Below are 6,036 nucleotides of genomic sequence, written 5' to 3' on the forward strand. Positions count from 1 at the left end.
TTTGCAATCTCACCAACAGTGCACGAGGGTTCCATTTTGTCTACGTTCTCCCCAACATTTGTCAAACAAACAACTTTTGTTTAATTAATTTTCACTATTGTTTTTATATTCTCCATTTTATTTATCTCTGTTCTAATCTTTATTATTTCCTTTCTTTTCTTTGTCGTGGGTTTAGTTCACCCTTTTGTTCTCCTATTTTCTTAAGGTGAAAGTTTAGGGTATTGATTTGAGATATTTCTTCTTCTTCTTCTTCTTCTTCTTCTTCTTCTTCTTCAACTAAACTGCTTCTTCTTCTTCTTCTTCTTCTTCTTCTTCTTCTTCTTCTTCAATAAAGAACTTACGGCTATAAATTTCTCTCTAAGCACTGCTTTAGCTGCATTCCATAAGTTTTGGTATGTTGTGGTTTTGCTTTCATTCATATCAAATATTTTCTAATTTATATTGTGATTATTTCTTTGACCTATCTGTTGTTTGGAAGTGTTTTAATTTCCACATCTTTGTGAATTTCCCAAATCTCATTCTATAATTTATTCTTAATTTCATTCCTTTGTGGTAGAGAATACACCTTGCAGGATTTCAATCATTTTAAATGTTTTGAGGCTTGTTTTATGGTCCAGCATAGTCTGTCCTAGAGAGTGTTCTACATGCACTTTGAGAAGATTATGTGTTCTACTGTTACCATTTGGAATGCTCTATAGATGTATGTTAGGTTTAGTTAGTGTATAGTGTTGTTCAAGCCTTCTATTTACTTATTGAGGAGCAAGAGTTGCTTATGCATAGCCAAAATAAAGAATTTGGCTTTTATTTAAAAAGCCAAATGGGAAACCATTGAAGGATTCAATAAGATCAATTTTGCTGCTATGTGGATAATGTGATAGAAGAATACAGAGAGGAGGTAAGGAGACAAGTCAGGAAACTTCTTCCATAATCTAGGATAGGCCTGGATGTAGGTAGTAGCAGTTGTGATGCACTGAAGGGAGATATTCTATATAAACTTTAGAGTTAGAGTCAATAAGACTTCTAGGTATGTTGTTGAAGTGAGGAAAAGGAAAGAATTAATTCTGTTTTAAGTGACTGAATAAGTATTGGTGACATACTGAAATAGAGAAGATAGGGACAGGAGCTGGTTGGGGATCTATCAAGAGTTCTTGACGTAGTAAGTTTAAGGTATTCATTAGATATCCAAATGTAGATGCCAAGTAGATAGTAAAATATGCATGTTATGAGCTCAGATGAGAGTTTTTACTAGAGAAGTAAATTTAGGAGTTATCACCATATAGGTGGGATTAGAAGCCATAGTCTGGAGAAATCTGCAAAGGAGACTAAACAAGAGCAACCAGTGAGGTGGGGGTGGGGGATCAGCATGTTATGTCACAATATCAAAAGAAGAAAATGTTTTAAGATAAAAGGAATGGTTAACTATGCCAAATACTACAAGGAATTCAGGTAAGACGTAGATAGAGAAGTGTTTGTTGGGTTTGGCAATATGGAGGCTGCTTGTTACAATAACATGAATAGTTTCATTGGAGTAGTGTGGCCAGAAGCCAGACAAGAGTAGATTAAAAGGGAATAGGGAGGTAAGGAATTGCAGATAGGTTACACAGACAATTCTTTTGAAACATTTGGCTCCAAAGAGGAACAGAAATGAAGGAGTAGCTAGAGAGGAATGTTGGCTCAAAGGAAGGCTTTCCTTTAATTATGGATAGATTCTAGAGCTATTATAAATAGTTATTATTATCACTGTTAGTATTACTTCTTTTTTTAAATTTTAATTAGTTTCAGGTATACCATACATTGGTTAGACATCTATATAGTTAGTAAAATGCTTCTCCCAATTGCTCCCTCTCTCCCCTGACCCTCCACCTAGCCAATGTGTTAATGCTAATTGCATTCCCTATGCCATGCTCCCCATTCCTGTGACCATCCATCAGCTACTAATTTGTACTTCGTTAACCCTTCAACCCATTCTCCCAGCCCCCCAAACCCCCCGCCCCTATGTTCATTACCAAATTGTCCACTATATTTGTGAGTCTGTTTTTGATTAGTTTGTTCTTTTTATTCCTTAAATTCCACATATAAGTGAAATCATATAGTGTTTATCTTTCTCTGTCTGACTTAAATACCTTCTAGATCCGTCAAAGCATTATCTTTTTCCATCTTCTTCCTTTTCATATATAGGGATCTTGTTTTCTTATTCTTTCAGCCACTCTATCTTTGGTTGGAGCGCCTATTTTTTTTTCCATTTAAGGTACTTATTGATAGGAATATAGTTGTTAGCATTCTTTATTCCTGTTTTTGATATATGTTTTTCTTCTTAAAGAAGTCCAACATTTTCTGTAATACTGGCTTAGTGGTGATAAATTCCTTCAGCTTATTTTTGCCTGGGAAGCTCTTTATCTGTCCTTCAATTCTAAATGATAGCTTTGCTGGATAAATTATTTTTGGTTGTAGATCCTGGATCTTTATCCTGTCAAATATTTTTTGCCAAGCTCTTCTATCCTGCATAGTTTCTTTTGAGAAATCAGCTGCCAGTCTTATGAGTGTTCCCTTATAAATAATTATTTCTTTTTCTCTTGCTGCTTTTAATATTCTTTCTTTGTATTTAAACTTTGGCATTTTAATTATGATGTGTCTTGGTGAGGGCCTCTTTGATCCCTGATTTTTGGAATTCTCTGAGCTTCCTGGGGTTTTATGTCCATTTTTTTTTCACCAGGTTAGGGAAGTTTTCCATCATTATTTCTTCAAATGACTGTTCAGCATCTTGATTTTCTTCTGTTATGCCAATCGGATGAATATTTGGAGCCCTAATAGTGCCCCATATCCTCCTTAAATTATTTTTATAGTTTTGACATCTTTTTTCTTGCAATTCTGATTGAGTGTCCTGACTGGCTTTCCTGTCCTCTAGATAGGGCATAAAGATCCTCTTCTTTATTCACTTTGTTTATTCTTTTGTTCATTCCATTTAATATACTTCTCATCTCAGATAATGTGTTCTCCATTTCATGCTGGTTCCCTTTTATAATTTCTACTTCTATTTTTATGTTTTTTATCTCTTTGTTAAAGTTTTCACTGAATTTATCTACACTTCCCAAAAGTTTATTGAGCATCTTTATAACCAGTGTTTTGAACTCTGCACCTTTTAGATTACTTGACTTCATTATTTCTGGATCTCTGTTCTGTTCTGTCATATGGTTTCTGCTTCTTTGTCTTCCTTTTTGGCTGCCTTTCCATATCTATTTCTATGTACGAAGCAAAGCTCCTAAGTCTCCCGTTCTTATTAGTGTGGATTTGTGAAGTAAACGTCCACTGGCACAGTCCTGAGAGGGATTCAGCTGCAGGCCAAATTTAGCTCAAGCCCCTCACCTTTGGGGCCACCTGTTAAGATTCAGCAAGCAATCCGCAGATGCTGTGCTTATAGTTGCCTCAAAAGGCCAAACCAGAAACCAAGGTCAGCTGCCTCCACCAGTGTGAGTCTCAGCAAGGAGCACCTGACTCACTGAGGACACACCTGGATGTGGCTTAGGTGGGGCCGTGAGTTGGGGGAGGTGGGGTTTCAGGGACTCATCTGGGCAGAGCGACCTCTGTTATCCAGTTTGATGATGTCACAGCACCTGCGTCCGGCGCACGGGTAGTGGTGAGGGCTTAACAAGTAACAATGGATTCTGCCGGCACTTCTGTACCGAGCAAGTCTCGCCTCGGCCCTCACTCCAAAAATGTCTCCCTGTAAGTCCCTGGTCCCCGCTGCGTGCAGCCGAATGGGCACTGGTGCTCAGAGTGAGCAGGTCCGTCACTGCGAACATCTGCTCATGAATGTGGCACCTTTAAGAGGCTTCTGCAGCTGCCGCTGCCGCTGCCACAGCCTCGGTTTCACTCAGCCACTCGGGATCGGGCAGCCCCGCATCCTCGCCCCATCCTACCTTCTGCTGTTGCAGGGTGCTTTCTTGGATTTTTCCATAGTTGTATGGCTTGTTCATCTAGATCCCAGGCAATTTTTCCTTGCTGCTGCTCCTTGTTTCCATCACAACTTTGATTTGGTCGCCAGAGGGATGAACAGAGCCTCTATCATCTATGTCATTTTTTTTCTCCTCCTTCTGTATTACTTCTTTGATGATCATCATTACAAAGTCTTCAGTGAAGTATACCTACAAGCAATTCTTGGACAGATGAATTAACCCAGAAACACTTCTACCCTGAAAAGCACAAACACAAAGATCTCAAAGCATCAATTTTTATTAGTTTCTTGTCACATATATAAATAGGAAAATTAATAAGATAGAATCCTCTGGGGAAGAGGGAGGACTAAGCTGGGTGGAAATGAGGAGCACGGAGAAAAGACAGTCAATAAAATGACTGGGCTTTGTTGGTTATTGAAGAATGTAGGAGTGAGAGAAGTAGACAGCTGAGAAGAAGGACGTGTATTTTATAATCCAGCCTTGAGGTTCTAGTGGAATTTTAGTGTTGTGATGTTTTTACTGCTTTAGCAAAATTTTGCTTACTAGAATCACAACAGGGCCTAGAGATTGCTTTGGGCATATCTTGTCTGGGGCTATAGTAAGCACTTACCTACTCTCAGGTCTTTAGCACAGCACCTGGTTATTCATTGTACAATTTTGAGCAAGTTAGCCTCACTTTCATTATCTCTTAAATTACTATCACTATGTATCTCACAAAATTATTGTAAGGATTAAATCATGTGTGCGAAGTGCTTAGCATAGTGCCTGTATTATTAATTAAAGTAGACAAGCATTTATTAAGTATCCACTGTGTTCCAGACCCCATAATAGTGATATAGAGATGAATAAGGTGGTTTCCTATCCTGTAAGATCTTACGAACCAATGCAGAGTAATAGAAAGACCATTAACAGATAAGCAACCCATTTTACCATTTTAGCAACCCACTTACATGGCCACATGCCAAATCTATTTTTCATTTAGACTGTTTCACATATAAAATCTTTAACTTTGACATTCCATGCTAATCAAAAACTTCTATCTATTCATCTCTCACTCCCTTACTCCCATTAAATTGCTTTGTGATCTCACATCTTTGAGACCTCATGTCTATAGACCCATCGCTATGTTCCAATCTTCCTGACATTCCCTCCTTGCCCCACCTCTACTTTACCTGCCCTTATTAGCTCAGCTTGATGCCCATTAGCAATCATTTTGACCACACTTTCACTAACTTCCTCAATTCCTTCATACTTATTACTTATTACCTTCCACCACATCTGTTATGCCAACCTCTGATACTGCATCAACTTCACCATATGTTTTCTTTCCTTCTATTTCTTTGGGTTTATTTTATTTTATTTTCCGGATCCTTCAGATGAATGTCTAGCTCTTTCATCTTTATCCTTTATTTTCTCTTCAAATATAAGCATTGCAGGCTATAGCTTTCCCTCTAAGTACTGCTTTAGTTGCATCCCACAAATTGCATATGTATTATTTCCTTTTTAATTCAGTTTGAAATATTTTACAATTTCCAATATAATTTCTTCTTTGACCCATTTTTTTAAAGTACATTTTTAAATTTTAAAATATATGTAGTTTTTCTAGTTATCATTTTGTTGTTGATTTCTGGTTTGATTGCTTTGCGATTGTAGAATGTCATTTGTATCATTTTAATTTTTTGCTTTATGACCCAGTTATGGTCATGTTAGTTACTTAAACCAGTTTTGATGAATGTTCTTTCTGGTTTTGAAAAAAATATATGTATTCTGAAATTGTTGAGTTCTGTGTTTTATACATTAGTAGATCAATTTTATTAATTGTCTTATTTAAATTTCTCTATACGAATTGAATGTTTTTTTGTCTGTTGTTTCTATCAATTACAGAGAGAAGTGTATTAAAATCTCTCATTATGATATGGACTTGTCTATTTCTCCTTGTAGCTTTGTTGATTTTTGCTTTATTTTAAGGCTATTTCATGCACATTTAATATTTTTTATATCTTCCTGTTGTATTATATTTTTTTATTAAAAAGAATGATGCTCTGCATCTTTAGTAGTGCTTTTTTTCGCCTCAAAATCTATT

The sequence above is a fragment of the Pteropus medius genome, unplaced genomic scaffold (assembly GCF_902729225.1).
Source record: "Pteropus medius unplaced genomic scaffold, Ma_sr-lr_union100, whole genome shotgun sequence".
Classification (NCBI taxonomy): Eukaryota; Metazoa; Chordata; class Mammalia; order Chiroptera; family Pteropodidae; genus Pteropus; species Pteropus medius.